This window comes from Rhinoderma darwinii, chromosome 3, assembly GCF_050947455.1.
Source record: "Rhinoderma darwinii isolate aRhiDar2 chromosome 3, aRhiDar2.hap1, whole genome shotgun sequence".
NCBI lineage: Eukaryota > Metazoa > Chordata > Amphibia > Anura > Rhinodermatidae > Rhinoderma > Rhinoderma darwinii.
In genome coordinates, this window is record NC_134689.1 from 81,387,976 (window position 1) to 81,406,052 (window position 18,077).

The 18,077-nt window shown below is 45.5% G+C and overlaps 1 protein-coding gene and 3 pseudogenes across 11 annotated transcripts in view; 3 read left to right on the forward strand and 1 right to left on the reverse strand.

Annotated features, from left to right (window-relative positions):
• Positions 1 to 18,077, reverse strand: part of TENM2 (teneurin transmembrane protein 2) — a 2,339,501-nt gene that overhangs the window by 263,956 nt on the left and 2,057,468 nt on the right. The window lies entirely within an intron of this gene.
• On the forward strand, positions 13,292 to 14,224 carry LOC142748489 (DNA (cytosine-5)-methyltransferase 3A pseudogene; annotated as a pseudogene).
• LOC142748490 (DNA (cytosine-5)-methyltransferase 3A pseudogene) lies at positions 14,264 to 14,974 on the forward strand (annotated as a pseudogene).
• On the forward strand, positions 15,474 to 16,513 carry LOC142748491 (DNA (cytosine-5)-methyltransferase 3A pseudogene; annotated as a pseudogene).

Below are 18,077 nucleotides of genomic sequence, written 5' to 3' on the forward strand. Positions count from 1 at the left end.
TTGGGTTAACTCAAAGGAAATGACACCTTGCTGACCACAAACAAATGTAATCATGGAAATATTTCTGCCCACTTTAGGAAAGAGACAGGGGCGTAGCTAACGGCTCATGGGCCCCGATGCAAAAGTTCTTATTGGGCCCCCCCCAAACTTCTCATGGCCGACGGTCCGCAGCTTTCAGCTGCATCGCTGGGTCTCCTAAGTGACCCAACAATGCAGCACTAGCAGCCAGGGGCGTCACTAAGGGCTTAAAATGTCAGGGGAAATAGCCCCAATACATATGTGTCCCCCCCAAAAAAAATTGTGTATAGGAGACAGCATAGCATATCTATAGCACTACGACCCTATAAACTATGGATAGGATTAGATACATTGGCTCAGCAGACAGTATCACACATGATAGGATTAGATACAGTGGCTCAGCAGACAGTATCACACATGATAGGATTAGATACAGTGGCTGAGCAGACAGTATCACACATGATATGATTAGATACAGTGGCTGAGCAGACAGTATCACACATGATAGGATTAGATACAGTGGCCCAGCAGACAGTATCGCACATGATAGGATTAGATACAATGACTCAGCAGACGGTATCACACATGATAGGATTAGAGATAGGGCCCAGCAGACAGTATCACACATGATAGGATTAGATACAGTGGCTCAGCAGACAGTATCACACATGATAGGATTAGATACAGTGGCTCAGCAGACAGTATCACACATGATAGGATTAGATACAGTGGATCAGAAGGCAGTATCACACATGATAGAATTAATTAGATACACTGGCTCAGCAGACAGTATCACACATGATTGGATTAGATATAGAGCCCAGCAGACAGTATCACACATGATCGGATTAGATACAGGACTCAGCTCGCTGACATTGCGGCTCCAGCACTGGACCCAGGACAGGTAAGAATAATAATTTTGCTTCTTTATGTGTTACTGATTATTTTTGTGTTTGTGTTTTTTTACAGATTCGGTTGTTGAACTTCGGATACGAGGACTTCAATGACAGCGTTTTTTTATTCTCAATAAAATGGTTAATGAGGGTTGTGTTTTTTTATTTCAACAAAATATTTTTTCTATGTGCTTGTATGTTTTTAAACTTTATTATCACCGCCTTAGTAATGGCCGCTGGCTGATTGACAACATCCATTACTAAGGCGGGGCTTAATGTTAGCCGATGCAAAGGCCAACACTAACCCCCATTATTCCCCCGGTACCCACCGACACCAGGGGTACTGGGAAGAGCCGGGTACGAACCAATACCCGACCATCTGTAGTGACGGTCCGGCAACGGGGCGGCCGCAGGCTGGTAGTATTAGGCTGGGGAAGGCCAAAAACAGTGGCCCTTCCCACCCTGGTAATGCTAGGCTGCTGTGTTGTATCTGGCTGGTTATGAAAATTGGGGGGGGGGGGGGGATCCTCACATCGTTCTTTCCAATTATTTTTTAAAATGACGTGGGGTCCCCCCATTTTTCATAACCAGCCAGCTACAATAAAGCAGCAGCAGCCTAGCATCACCAGGGTGGGAAGGGCCACTGTTTTTGGCCTTACCCTCCTGATAATACCAGCCTGAAGCCACCCCAGTAGCCGACCATCACTACAGATGGTCAAGTACTGGATGGTACCCGGCTCTTCCCAGCACCCCTGGTGGCGGTGGGTACCGGGGTAATAAAGGGGGTTAGTGTTAGCCTCTGCACCGGCTAACACTAAGCCCCGCCTTAGCAATGGACGCTGTCAATCAGCCGGCGGTCATTACTAAGGCGGTAGTAATATAGTTTAAAAAAAACCACAAAGACATAGAAAAAATATTTGATTGAAATAAAAAAAAAAAACACACAACCCTCAATAACAATTTAATTGATAATAAAAAAAAAGCCGTCATCTAAGTAGTCCCCGAATCCGACGTAGTCCAACGACCGAACCTGTAAGAAAACACACAAAAAAAAGATTAGTAACACGTGTTAGGCTTAGATACAGGGCCCATGTGTGATACTGTCTGTGGGACCCTGTATCTAAGCCTACCACAAGGTAGGCTTAGATACAGGGTCCAGCAGACAGAAATCTTATACAGTATAAGATTACTGTGTGCTGGGGCCCTGTATCTAAACCTACAGTGTGGTAGGCTTATATACAGGGCCCAACAGACAGGATCACACATGGGCCATGTATCTAAGCCTACCATGTGATTGGCTTAGATACAGGGCCCAGCAGACAGGATCACACAATCTGTGATCCTATCTCATGGGCCCTCTAAGCCTGCTACATCGTAGACTTAAAGAGGTTGTGCAGTCCCTAAACATTGATGGCCTATCCTCAGGATAGGCCATCAATAGCTGATGTGTCGGGGTCCGTCTCCCGGGACCCGCCAATCAGCTTTTTTTAAGGGGTTCCAGCACTCGTACGACAGCTGCTTCCCCTTCATTTCACTACTCGCTCACACAGTGAATCGCCGACACCGATTCACAGTGTGACCGGAATGAAGTGACCGGAATGAAGGGGAAGCAGCTCTCGTACGAGTGCTGCAGCCCCTTCAAAACAGCTGATTGGCGGGTCCCGGGAGTCGGACCCCGCCAGTCAGGGCTACTAATCTTACCTTCCTCTTCAGCCGCGGCGGAAGTTCTGTCCTCTCGATGTTGTGCGCGGCGCATAGCGCTGTGACGTCATGCGCTGCGCACAGCGCTTGACGTCAGGAACTCTGCTGCGATCCGGAACCAGGAAGGTAAGTACAGTCTGTTACTATAGTAACAGAGGCCCGCGGCCCGAGTTACTATAGTAACTTTTTATTGATGTGGTGCGGGGGTTCTGTGGGCTCCCCTGGCTTCGGGGCCCGGTCGCAATTGCGACCGCTGCGACCTATAGCTACGCCAGTGGAAAGAGAGTTCAAGCAGATCATTTAGAGCACATTCCACTAAAAAAAGCAATGTACAAATTTTTGTGCAACTACTGAATGCTGCTCATCTATTTGCAATCTGGGCTGCTCTGCCCAAGCTGATGGGGCACAGGAAAGCGCAGTGACTGTGGGTAAAAAAAGGAGGTGAAATGTGTTCAATGGGGGAAGGAACACAGAACGAAGAAATCTAGTAATGTATGTACAAAGGACTAGTTACAAGGGTACAGGCAGAAGAAATGACATAAGGGAGATTCACAGGAAGGAGAGCGATAGTAAATACCAGAAAAAATCCAGAGGATTCTGCAAAAAAGTTAATTACATCTATGAAACTGCTAATAAAGAGACTGAGCAGAAAATAAGAGATCTGGAGATCTGAGAAAGACTGTGATTATGTGAGGCAGGAGGAGAGAAGATTTTTGCCATGCCTGTGGACGTCTCACTGGCCTGCACGCCCTTTTAATTGGGGGCCTGTGTGGCTGATTACTGAGCTACGGGCATGATATAGATGAGGAAGGTCGACTGAGTTAGTGCAGCATATGCTGCTCCAGGGAGAAGTTTTTGATATGCAGTAACAGGAGCTGTTAGAGATGTTTCTGTGTGGACTTGTTGCTGAAGACACACTCCGGGAACTGCTACATGTGTAGAAAGGAGAACTTCCATGACTTACTGCACAAAAGGGAAAACAGACTCATACACCTGCAGAATGTGCTGTCCAACTCCACTACCTGGAATATAACCCACCAGCTATTTATCTACCACTACCAGCAGACAGGAGGATGACAATTCGAGTACTATCACTATTTGATAGAATATTTTAAAAATAGAAGGTTTTAACAATATCCTGCATCAGAGGTGAGTGACTATGCCATAGCAGAAGGAATAGTGTGACATCCTGGAGAGATTGAATATGTGTGTGATGTGCAGGACAATGCCCGCAAAAAGGTAGTAGAATTGGGGTCTTTCTATTTGCTAATTGGTTGTAGTCCATGTAATGACCTATCTGTGGTCAACCTGGCCTGGAATGGTCTCTAACTATATCCCACCTCCTGGAGACTAACCCAGTGGAGATTGATGCCAATGCCGTATCGGCTATACATCAACCCTGATACTTCTGGGGTATCCTGCCCATCATCAACAGGCCTAGAAACCTAGAAAAATCGAAAAGTTCCTTAAAATCCACACCATAGCCACCAATAACATTTTCCTGTGTCAGGGAAAACAACACAAGTTCCCGGTGACTATGAATGGTTCACAAAGATGGAGGGGGTCTTTGATTAACTCCCACACTACACTGACGTCTACAAAATGAGCCACAGTACCCGACAAGAACTGGACAGGTCCTGGTGTGTCCTGGTCATCTGCTGTCAATTCACCCCACTCAAGGAATATTTTCCCAGTGTCTATTGTCATTGGAGAACCATGTAGAACCAACCCAAGACCTGTAGGTCAAGATTGAGGGTATCATGTAGATGAGGAAGGCCGGCTGAGTTACTGCAGCATATGCTTCTCTGGGGAGAAGTTTTTGACATGCAGTAACAGGAGATACTAGAAATGTTTCTGTGTAGACTTGTTGGTGGGACCAGGTACAGCTCAGGCAGTTAGACAGTAAGACCCCTAAAACTACTACATATATAGAAAGGAGACCGTCCGACCCACCCACCTGAAGGACATGCTGTCTTACAACCACTACTTGGACTACGACCCACCAGCTATATTTACCCTCCACTACTAGCAGAAAGGAGGAAGCCAATTAGAGTACTGTCACTCTTTGATTGAATTGCAAAAGACTTACTGGTGTTAATAACATTTGATATCAAGTTTAAACAATATCCTTCATCGGAGGTGTATGAGGACGCTATACAAGTAGGAACAGTGCGATATCTCCATGAGCTCCTCTTACAGCATCTAAAAATTTCTACCTGGAGCAGCATACGCTGCAGTAACTCAGCCAATCTTCCTCTTCTACATTATACCCCCAATATTGACCTAAAGCTCTTCAGTGGTCTTGGGCTGTTTCTTTATAGTTCTCCAATGACAATAGACACTGGTAAAATATTCCTTTAGTGTGGTGAAGTGACGGTGGATGACCAGGACACTCCAGGACCTGCACAGTTCTTGTCTGGAACTGTGGCTCATTTTGGAAACGTCCATGTAATGGGGAAAGTAATCAAAGACCCCCTCCATCTCTGTGAGTCCAGGTAGTGGGTGTTATACAGCAGATACTGCAAAAGGGTCTGTGTTCCCTTTTTTTTTTAACATATTTTTATTGAATTTTTTCACCACAAAAAAAACACAAATCATACAGTAATGCATTGCCATAATAATAAACATTACAAAAAATGTATAAATGAACATGTGATAGTGAATGCTTCCCAGCAAACTAGGTTTGATCTTGGAAGTTATTCCCCATGGGCTATCAGCCCTCCTTCATCTCCTCTATCTCCTCTATCCTTCCCTTCCTTTAACCCCACATGTCGGGTATTCCTGTAAACATTGTTACATAACTTTGCATATCTGCCTAACTTACATAACTAAACAATACACAGAACAAATAAGAAATTGGAGCATACATAACAATTGGAGCTTCGTGAAGCAGTTCACCAACTCAGGCAGCTAGTCCGCAAGAATAAAGAAATCCCAGTGGATATATATGCTTTACTCCCGTGATATTTTCAGTGCCCCTAAAGTGCCCTTAAGATCTTCAATCAAGTACCATGACGTTCCCGTAAACGGATCTATGATGTCCCTTCGTTCTTCACTGGTGAAATATTTTGTGAGGAAAAGCTTCCATTTCTCAAAGAATTTTTTGCTCTGCGTGTCTTTATTCTGTAATATACCAATGCGGTCTAGATAAAACAGTTTCCTCAACCCCTGGACCACCATGTTCTGAGTCGGTACTTCAGCTACCAGCCAGTTTTGGAGTATGCACCTCTTTGCCACTATCAGTGTGGCATGGGCCATGGGAGCTAAATGTGTCGTTTCTGTCTCTTCTAATTCTCCATCATGTTGTATATGGAATAAGACCTCCATTGGCCCTAAATTCCCATGGAACCTGCCCACCTGCTGCAATAAGGATGTTATCTCCCCCCAGAATGGCTGAATATGTGCACACGCCCAAAGGCCATGATACATGTCTGTCTTTGAGATATTACATCTAGGGCATGACGTTTTCCTATCTGGTTGTGAGGCGGAGGGGGGCAGGGTAAATGCATATATTGCTTGGTGAATGATCTTCAAATGAGTTTCCCTCCAATTTTCGTTGTGCACGTGTGCCCTGAAATCCACCAGCCCTTTTTCAATATGCTTTTCAATGCCTGGTAAATGAAACAGTTTTTCCCATCTCCCAAAGGCCTGCCCCGGGGACATCTTCACTAGTGTTGGTCTGAGTGTACTATATAATTGGGAAATGGAGTGTCTGTGATTGTCCGTGAACCATGAATCAAACAGGTTGGGGGGGACCTCATCCGCTACATCCGCTAGTTTAGTTTTACAGTGATTAACTATTTGTAAGTACTGTAAGTGCTGATGCCGAACAAAAACATATTTATTCTGGAGCTCCTGCAAGGTTAACCACCTCTTATCCTGCGCGTGGAACATATCCCCCAGAGTCGCTACCCCTTTCTCCCTCCATTCTGACATTAGCTTGTTAGATCTTCCTGCTGCAAACTCTGGGTGCTGCCATAAGGGCATATGTTTTGAAATGCGATAAGAGAGGTTATAGTGTTTGCGCAATACCTTCCAGGCAATGATGGTATCTCGTAACAGAGATGATTTCTTGACGATCTTTGGGAGACAAGTGAACGTTGTGTGTACCAGAGCCATGAGATCCCAAGGTTTTGCTAGCTGTCTCTCCAGTCTAGTATTGGAGTGGAACTCTGTGTTGTGTTTCCAATCTAGCAGATGTCTACTCAAGCAGGCCAGGTTATAACCCCGAATGTTAGGGAAATTGACCCCTCCTTCCGCCTTCCTCATCATGAGTTTCGTGAGCGCTATTCTTGGTTTCTTCCCCCCCCATATGAATTTGGTAAATGATGAGTTGAGTGTATTGATATCTGAGTGCTTGACCAGAAGTGGGATAGTCTGGAGCGGGTAGAGTAATTTCGCAAATCCTGACATTTTGACCAAACAGCTCCTTCCCATCAGTGATAGAGGTAGACTGTGCCATCTCAGAAGATCTGCTTGGATATCTTGTATAAGGGGGGGATAATTTAGATCATACAGCGAGTTGGGTGCCCGACCCACTTTAATACCCAGATAAGTAATGTTTGACTTAGCCATCTCAACATCCAGGGAGGCTAGGGACCGCCTATATGTTGGGTCCTGCGTTCCCAAATCTAATAACTGGCATTTTAACGTGTTAACTTTGTACCCTGAGTAGCTCCCAAAGTCGTTCAATGCCTGGAAGATACGCGGAACATCTTTAAGGGGGTCTGCGAGAAATAACAAGATGTCATCTGCAAACAACGTTTCCTTGACCTCCATCTCCCCCACCCTTATGCCCGTATATAAATTGGATGACGCCAGATAACGTGCCAGCGGCTCCAAAGCCAGATTGAACAGCAGTGGCGATAGCGGGCACCCCTGTCTTGTACCTTTACATAGACGGAATGGTTTAGACAGAAAGCCTGGTGTGGAGATTCTAGCCTTAGGGTCTTTGTATATGTGGTGTAATAATATCCTGAATGCCCCCGTTATTTCCATCTTATCCAGGACAGCATCCAACCAATTCCAACGGACATTGTCAAAAGCTTTCTCCGCGTCAAGTAAAAGTAAAGCCGAATGTTCCCCCGGAAATGGGTTATGCTGTACTCTATCTAGCACTGCCAGAACCGTCCTAATGTTGGTGACCGCCGACCTACCTTTAATAAAACCTACTTGTTCTGGGGCTATGAGGAACGGCATTATATTCGCTAACCTATCAGCTATGATTTTGGAAAGGAGTTTAGCGTCCACATTTATGAGCGATATGGGTCTGTATGATCCTGGTAGTAGGGGGTCCTTTCCAGGTTTAAGCAATAATTTCACATAAGATGTGTCTGCTGATGGTGGTAACCCCTCCTCTCCCAGAGCATTGTTAAACAAGGAGACCAAAGTCTCCGTAATCTGTTCCCGCATTACTTTAAAAAATTCGCCGGTCAGCCCATCTGGACCAGGCGCCTTACTATTTTTAAGGTTTCTTATTGCCTCATCCACCTCCCCCCTTGTGACCCTGGCATTTAGAAGTTGCAACTGTTCCGCGGAGATGACCGGTAAAGTGACCTTGTCTAACAGTGTGTCTGTCAGCGGAAGGGAAGATGTATCAGAGTACAGCTCCTCATAAAATTTAGCCAAGATGGAATTAATACTAGTTGGATCGCATGTTTCTCGCCCATTATGATCCCTTAATTTCGCTATGTGCTGCACTGAGCGCTTTCCTCGAGCCATATTGGCCAAAAGTTTACCCGCCTTACTTCCGAACTTATGTAAAGTAGCTTCAAAGTCTCGAGTATATATTGTTTCTTTCTGAGCTGCCCACTCGTCAAAAGAGTGTTTTGCCTGAATCCAGGCCTGTCTGGCATCTAATGTAGGGTGTGCCAAATATGCTGTATAGGTTGCCCTCAGTGCAGCACTAGAAGCATTAAATTTTTGTGTTATTTCCCGTTTTTTGCTGGCAGTATACGCCATTATCCTCCCCCTCAGCACTGCCTTGGCCGTATCCCAGTACAGTGAGGGGTCATCTCTGTGTTCTGAATTCGTCGACGTGTATTCTAACCACCACCCTCTTAGCTGTCTCACAAAGGTGTCATCAGTTGCTAAATGAGCCGGGAATCTCCATATGAAGTCTGATCCTCTGGGATATATTTCCTGAAAATCTACTCGTACCGGGGCGTGATCTGAGATCACTAGGTCCCCTATCTCAGCGGCCCTCAGCCTCGGTTGTAGTGTTGGGGATATTAAGAGGTAGTCAATCCTGGACCAGGACTGTTGAGCGTGGGAGTAATGTGTAAATTCCCGGGCATCCGGGTTACCCCTTCTCCAGGGATCTATTAAGTGTATTCTTTCCATCAGAGGTCCCAACACTCGGTCCTGTTTTCTGGGAGCCCCTGTTGGAATGGATCCCGTGCTTTGTGAACTGTGTGTGCGTCTATCCTCCTTGTGATCAGAAACTGAATTAAAGTCACCTCCCACTATTTTGTGCTGGACATTATCTGACATAAGGGCCCTTTCCAAACCATTGAAAAACTCAATATTATCACTATTAGGTCCATACACATTATAAATGCTTAATACCCCACATGGTGTGCTTAGAGTAATATGGAGCAGTCGCCCTTCCTTATCTGCATCAGTATGAATTACCTCATGTACCAGGTTTCTATTTATTAAAATAAGTACCCCCGCTTTACGGCCACAAGCTGAAGAGCCGTATACTTGGCCCACCCACAACTTTTTCATGCGGTGGAAGTCGCTCTCCTCCAAATGTGTCTCCTGAAGAAGAGCGATGTCCGTATGGAGTTTTTTTAAGTGACGGAGTACCATCATTCTCTTGTTAGGGGACCTAAGCCCCTTTACATTCCACGAGGTCAGCTGCATAAAGTGGGCGTTCCGAAAAGGTTCACAATTGACTGGTCATAAATATCTAATTCTAGGCAAGCGTGCTTTGCTGCCTTGGTAGTCGCCCGGCGGCGTCTGCTCCAGGTTGCTCCCAACATTACAATAACAACATTTACATTCGGTGCCAGAGAATTGGCACAACCTTTAACAACAAAATGCCCATCCAGGAATGTCACCAGCATTTCCTGTGAGACAAACTTTAAATTGGCATACATAACTTCACTTTTTTCTGGTCTGTGACCCCTCCCCCCCTCCCCTTCCCGCCATCTTTTCGTGATATATTGGAACTTCACATTTTAATTTTTAAAGTATCAAAAAATAAGTTGGGCTTCCTATACAACACGGGTACAAGTGCTTATGCCTATTATAGCAGGAATTTTGTCGGCATAATATCCCACCAGAACCAATTGCCACATTAATATATAAGGCACAATCAAATGCGCTCATGGAGCCTCTATGCGATACTTATCAGTCCGGGATGGTTGCAAGCCGGTTTTCTGAGCGTTGTCGATGTGGCATCTTCGACGATTCTGCCCGTTGTTGCTTGGGTGAGGAAGTGGAATTGCGGGCGATATCTGACCATGTACAGTCTCTCGATGAAGAAACTGGTGTACGGGGACCTTCACCTCCTGTATCTTGACTCGCCGTCTCCTCTCCCGATTGTCTAGGGCCCCGAAGTCCAGGGATCTTGTCTACATATAATGCCGCCTCCTCAGGATTGTGGAATACCTTGGTGGCGCCATCCGTCTGCATGATCCTCAAAGTGGCCGGATACTGTAGCTGAAATTTAATTTTACGTTTGTAGAGGGAAGTGCAAACCCCTCCAAATGCTCTCCGCCGCCTTGTGACTTCTGCCGAATAATCTGCAAACAGGATGACTTTTGCCCCCCTTATATGCAAAGGGGTATTGCGGTTCCTGAAAGTGCGCAAAAGTTCCTCTTTGTCATTGTAATCCAAGTACCGCATGATCACCTGGCGCGGTCTGCTTTGCGGCTCTCCTTTGGCGTTGGCGCTCGGACCAGGGGGGCCCACTCTGTGTGCCCTTTCCACTCTGCAAGATCTGGTCAGACCTAGCGCTTCTGGTAACTCCGTCTCGCAGATGCCCTGGAGGAGCTGCGGTCTAATATGCTCAGGCAGTCCCACTATCCTTAAATTGTTTCTTCTGGACCGATTCTCAAGATCTTCTAAGCGGTCTCTGAGTTTTGTGTTATCTCGCATTAGGTCTCTAATGCAGGTATGTGCCCCTGCTGATTCATCCTCCATGAGACCAACCCGCTGCTCCAATTCATCTAGTCGATTGCCATGAGATGTCACCTCATTTTGGAGTTTTTGGAGCGTTGTTGTGACTGTGGCTATTAAGGATTCTCTGATGTCGGGGGCCAGTTGGGTAGCTACCTCAATTGCCAGCTTCCGATAATCAATCTGTGAGTCAGTCATTACCGACGGCGATAGCATTTCCCTCTGAATTTCTGGGCTCTGAGACCGGCTCTGTGAAAGTGGTGGCTGCAGCGGCGCCGCCATCTTGGATGGCCCCTCACCTCGTGTGCTGTGCTCGGCCGGACAGGAGATCTCTCTGCTGCCGCTCCGGAGGAGATATCTCTCCATAAACCTCCCGGTTCTTGTCCCCCACCTCTCCTCCTAATGCCTGGGTGTTTATATCCTGCGGGTGTGTGGCGTAGATGGGTTAGGGGATCAGGGCTTCAGGAGCTCATGCAGCTCCGTCCTCACATCCCAGCGCCGGAACCGGAAGTCCGCTGTGCTGTGTTCCCTTTTATGCAGTAAGTCATGGACGTTCTTCTTTCTACACATGTATTCACCCAGGTGAAGATCGACAATTCTTTTGGTTTTTTTAAAGTGTTGTTGCCTTGAGAAAAATGTTCCAGCGAACTATATCCCACCTCCAGGAGATTGATGCCAATGCTGTGTCAACTAATCTTCAAGCATTATACTTCTGGGGTAACCTGCCCATCATGAACAGCCATCTGTTTGTTACAGCAAATTACAAGATGAAGCTTCGGGACTTTTGGAAACCTAGAAGAATTGAAAAGTTCCCTAAAATTTGCACAATAACCACCAACCTCATTTTCCTTTGTCAGGGAAAACAGCACAAGTTCCCGGTGACTATTAATGGGAAGGAGGATGTCTTCTGGTGCACAGAGATGGAAAGGGTCTTGATTTTTTTCCTCATTACACTGATGTCTCCAAAATGAGCCACAGCTCCCGATAAGAACTAGGCAGGTCCTGGTCATCTGATGTCACTTCACCCTACTCAAGGGATATTTTACCAGTGTCTAATGTCATTGGAGAACCATGTAGCACCAACCCAAGACCACCGAAGAGCTATAGGTCAAGATTAAGGGCATTATGTAGAAGTGGAATGTTGGCTGAGTTACTGCAGCGTATGCTGCTCCAGGTAGAAGATTTTATATGCAGTAAGAGGAGCTCCTGGAGATGTTTCTGTGCACACTTATTGGTCGTACCAGGTACCCCTCAGGCAGCTAAAAATTAAGACCAGTGGAACTGCTACGTGTGTAGAAAAGAGAACGTGCTTGACTTATTGCAGAAAAGGAAACACAGACCCACCCACCTGCAGTATCTGCTGTACAATATCCACTTCCTGGACTATCACCCACCAGTAATTTACCCTCTACTACCGGCAGACAGGAGGAAGCACATTCGAGTATTGTCACTTTTTGATAGAATTGTAAAAGGCTTACTGATGCTAAAAAATACTTGGTATCAGGATTAAACAACACCCTGCATCGGACCTGTGTGAGGACGCCATAGCATTCCGAACAGTGCTACATCCTGGAGAGATTGAACATGTGGGTGCCGTGAAGCACATTGCCCGCAAACAGGTAGTAGAATTGAGGCTTTGATTTGCTGATTGGTTGTAGTCCATGTAATGACCTATCTGTGGTCAACCTGGCCTGGAAAGGTCTCTATGGGAGCACCAGAACATTATTTTTTGAGATCCCTCGTATTCTGAATAAAGTCATGCATCAGCCAGGTGAAGATCGACCATTGCTTTGGTTGTTTGAAAGTGTTGTCGTCTTGGAAATAAATGTTCCAGCAAACTACATCCTACCTCTTGGAGATTAACCCAGTGGGGATTGGTGCCAATGCATTGTTGGCTGATCATTAAGCCTGAAAGTTCTGGGGTAACCTGCCCATCAAGAATAGGCCTCTGGTTGCTACAGCAAATTATAAGATGAAGCCTCATTGGAAACCTAGAAGAATCTAAAAGTTCCCTAAAATCCATACCATAACCACCAACCACATTTTCCTGTTTCAGGGAAAACAGCACATGTTCCTGGGGACTATGAACGGGAAGAAGGAAATTTTGTGTTACACAGAGATGGAGGGGGTCTTTGATTCCCACCCTCACTATACGGACGTCTCAAGACTAAGCCAAAGTTTCCGACAAGAACTGGATAGATCCTGGATTGTCATGGCCATCCGCCGTCACTTCACCCCACTCAAGGAATATTTTACCAGTGTCTATTGTCATTGGAGAACCATGTAGAACCAACCCAAGACCACCGAAGAGCTGTAGGTCAAGAATGGGGGTATCATGTAGATGAGGAAGGCCGGCTGAGTTACCGCAGCACATGCTTCTCCGGGCAGAAGTTTTTGATATGCAGTAACAGGACAAAATAGATATGCTTCTGTGTAGACTTGGTAGTCAGGCCAGGTACAGCTCAGGCAGTTAGGGAGGCTATATGTGTAGAAAGGAGAACGTCCATGACTTACTGCACAAAATGGAACACTGACACACCCACCTGCAGTACATGCTGTCTAACAACCTCTGCTTGGACTATGACCCACAAGCTATTTACCCTCCACTACTTGCAGAAAGGAGGAGGCTAATTAGAGTCCGATCAATCTTTGATAGAATTGTAAAAGACTTACTAGTGTTACAAACACTTGATATCAAGTTTAAACAATATCCTTCATCGGAGGTGTGTGAGGACGCTATAGCAATAGGAAGAGTGCAACATCCTGGAGAGATTGAACATGTGGGTGACATGCAGCACATTGTTCGCAAACAGGTAATAGAATTGGAGCCTTTTGATTTGCTCATTGGTTGTAGTCCATGTAATGACCTATTTGTGGTCAACTAGGCCTGGAAAGGTATCCATGTGGGCACCAGATCACTCTATTTTGGGATCCCTCGTTTGATGAATAAAGTCATGAGTCAGCCAGGTGAAGATCGCAAATTCTTTTGGTTGTTTGAAAGTGTTGTTGCCTTGGGAAAAATGTTCCAGCGAACTATATCCCACCTCCTGGAGATTGATGCCAATGCAGTGTCAACTAATCCTCAAGAATTATACTTCTGGGGTAACCTGCTCATCATGAACAGCCATCTGTTTCTTACAGCAAATGACAAGATGAAGCTTCAGGACTTTTGGAAACCTAGAAGAATTGAAAAGTTCCCTAAAATGTGCACAATAACCACCAACCTCATTTTCCTTTGTCAGGGAAAACAGCACAAGTTCCCGGTGACTATTAATGGGAAGGAGGATGTCTTCTGGTGCACAGAGATGGAAACGGTCTTTGTTTTCTTTCCTCATTACACTGACATCTCAAAAATGAGCCAAAGCTCCCGATAAGAACTAGGCAGTTCCTGGTCATCTGATGTCACTTCACCCTACTCAAGGAATATTTTACCAGTAACTAATGTCTTTGGAGATCCATGTAGCACCAACCCAAGACCACCGTAGAGCTATAGCTCAAGATTGAGGGTATAATGAAGAAGAGGAATGTTGGCTGAGTTACTGCAGCTTATGCTGCTCCGGGTAGAAATTGTTATATGCAGTAAGAGGAGCTCCTGGAGATGTTTCTGTACACACTTGTTGGTGGGACCAGGTACCGCTCAGGCAGCTAAAAAATAAGACCAGTGGAACTTCTAAATGTGTAGAAAAGAGAACGGCCATGACTTACTGCAGAAAAGGAAACACAGACCCACCCACCTGCAGTATCTGCTGTACAATATCCACTTCCTGGACTATGACCCACCAGTAATTTACCCTCTACTACCAGCAGACAGGAGAATGCACATTCGTGTATTGTCACTTTTTGATAGAATTGTAAAAGGCTTACTGATGCTAAAAAATACTTGGTATCAGGATTAAACAACACCCTGCATAGGAGCTGTGTGAGGACGCCATAGCAGTCCGAACAGTGCGACATCCTGCAGAGATTGAACATGTGGGTGGCGTGCAGCACATTGCCCGCAAACAGGTAGTAGAATTGGGGCTTTGATTTGCTCATTGGTTGTAGTCCATGTAATGACCTATCTGTGGTCAACCTGGCCCGGAAAGGTCTCTATGGGAGCACCAGAACATTCTTTTTTGAGATCCCTCGTATGCTGAATAAAGTCATGCGTCAGCCAGGTGAAAATCGACCATTGCTTTGGTTGTTTGAAAGTGTTGTCGTCTTGGAAATAAATGTTCCAGCAAACTACATCCTAACTCTTGCAGATTAACCCAGTGGGGATTGGTGCCAATGCATTGTTGGCTGATCATTAAGCCTGAAAGTTCTGGGGTAACCTGCCCATCAAGAACAGGCCTCTTGCTGCTACAGCAAATTATAAGATGAAGCATCATTGGAAACCTAGAAGAATCGAAGAGTTCCCTAAAATCCATACCATAACCACCAACCACATTTTCCTGTGTCAGGGAAAACAGCACATGTTCCTGATGACTATGAACGGAAAGTAGGACATCATGTGTTACACAGAGATGGAGGGGGTCTTTGATTCCCACCCTCACTATACGGACGTCTCAAGACTAAGCCACAGTTCCCGACAAGAACTGGTAAGGTCCTGGATTGTCCTGGCCATCGGCTGTCACTTCACCCCACTCAAGCAATATTTTACCAGTGTCTAATGTCATTGGAGAACCATGTAGCACCAACCCAAGACCACCGAAGAGCTATTGGTCAAGATTGAGGGTATAATGTAGAAGAGGAATGTTGGCTGAGTTACTGCAGAGTATGCTGCTCCGGGTAGAAATTTTTATAAGCAGTAAGAGGAGCTCCTGGAGATGTTTCTGTGCACACTTGTTGGTGGGACCAGGTACCGCTCAGGCAGCTAAAAAGTAAAACCAGTGGAACTGCTGCATGTGTAGAAAAGAGAACGTCCATGACTTACTGCAAAAAAGGAAACACAGACCCACCCACCTGCAGTATCTGCTGTACAATATCCACTTCCTGGACTATGACCCACCAGTAATTTACCCTCTACTACCAGCAGACAGGAGGAAGCACATTCGAGTATTGTCACTTTTTGATAGAATTGTAAAAGGCTTACTGATGCTAAAAAATACTTGGTATCAGGATTAAACAATACCCTGCATCGGAGCTGTGTGAGGACGCCATAGCAGTCCGAACAGTGCGACATCCTGGAGAGATTGAACATGTGGGTGGCGTGCAGCACATTGCCCGCAAACAGGTAGTAGAATTGGGGCTTTGATTTGCTCATTGGTTGTAGTTCATGTAATGACCTATCTGTGGTCAACCTGGCCCGGAAAGGTCTCTATGGGAGCACCAGAACATTCTTTTTTGAGATCCCTCATATGCTGAATAAAGTCATGCGTCACCCAGGTGAAGATCGACCATTACTTTGGTTGTTTGAAAGTGTTGTTGCCTTGGGAAAAATGTTCCAGCGAACTATATCCCACCTCCTGGAGATTGATGCCAATGCAGTGTCGAATAATCCTCAAGCATGATACTTCTGGAGTAACCTGCCCATCATGAACAGCCATCTGGTTGCAACAGCAAATGACAAGATGAAGCTCCAGGACTTTTGGAAACCTAGAAGAATTGAAAAGTTCCCTAAAATTTGCACAATAACCACCAACCTCATTTTCCTTTGTCAGGGAAAACAGCACAAGTTCCCGGTGACTATTAATGGGAAGCAGGATGTCTTCTTGTGCACAGAGATGGAAAGGGTCTTTGATTTCTTTCCTTATTACACTAACGTCTCCAAAATGAGCCACAGCTCCCGATAAGAACTAGGCAGGTCCTGGAGTGTCCTGGTCATCTGATGTCTCTTCATTCTACTCAAATAATTATTTACTAGTGTCTAATGTCATTGCAGAACCATGTAGCATCCACCCAAGACCACTGAAGAGCTATAGGTCAAGATTGAGGGTATACTGTACAAGAGGAAGGTTGGCTGAGTTACTACAGAGTATGCTGTTCCAGGTAGAAATTTTAGTAAACAATTGTATTCCCCATTAAATAAGAATTCTTTTTTGAGATCCCTCGTATGCTGAATAAAGTCATGCGTCAGCCAGGTGAAAATCGACCATTACTTTGGTTGTTTGAAAGTGTTGTCGTCTTGGAAATAAATGTTCCAGGAAACTACATCCTACCTCTTGCAGATAAACCCAGTGGGGATTGGTGCCAATGCATTGTTGGCTGATCATTAAGCCTGAAAGTTCTGCGGTAACCTGCCCATCAAGAACAGGCCTCTTGTTGCTACAGCAAATTATAAGATGAAGCATCATTGGAAAACTAGAAGAATCAAAAAGTTCCCTAAAATCCATACCATAACCACCAACCGCATTTTCCTGTGTCAGGGAAAACAGCACATGTTCCTGGTGACTATGAACGGGAAGTAGGACATCTTGTGTTACACAGAGATGGAGGGGGTCTTTGATTCCCACCCTCACTATACGGACGTCTCAAGACTAAGCCACAGTTCCCGACAAGAACTGGATAGGTCCTGGATTGTCCTGGCCATCAGCCATCACTTCACCCCACTCAAGGAATATTTTACCAGTGTCTAATGTCATTGGAGAACCATGTAGCACCAACCCAAGACCACCGAAGAGCTATAGGTCAAGATTGAGGGTATAATGTAGAAGAGGAATGTTGGCTGAGTTACTGCAGAGTATGCTGCTCCGGGTATACATTTTTATAAGCAGTAAGAGGAGCTCCTGGAGATGTTTCTGTGCACACTTGTTGGTGGGACCAGGTACAGCTCAGGCAGCTAAAAAGTAAAACCAGTGGAATTGCTGCATGTGTAGAAAAGAGAACGTCCATGACTTACTGCAAAAAAGGAAACACAGACACACCCACCTGCAGTATCTGCTGTACAATATCCACTTCCTGGACTATGACCCACCAGTAATTTACCCTCTACTACCAGCAGACAGGAGGAAGCACATTCGAGTATTGTCACTTTTTGATAGAATTGTAAAAGGCTTACTGATGCTAAAAAATACTTGGTATCAGGATTAAACAACACCCTGCATCGGAGCTGTGTGAGGACGCCATAGCAGTCCGAACAGTGCGACATCCTGGAGAGATTGAACATGTGGGTGGCGTGCAGTACATTGCCCGCAAACAGGTAGTAGAATTGGGGCTTTGATTTGCTGATTGGTTGTAGTCCATGTAATGACCTATCTGTGGTCAACCTGGCCCGGAAAGGTCTCTATGGGAGCACCAGAACATTATTTTTTTAGATCCCTCGTATGCTGAATAAAGTCATGCGTCAGCCAGGTGAAAATCGACCATTACTTTGGTTGTTTGAAAGTGTTGTCGTCTTGGAAATAAATGTTCCAGCAA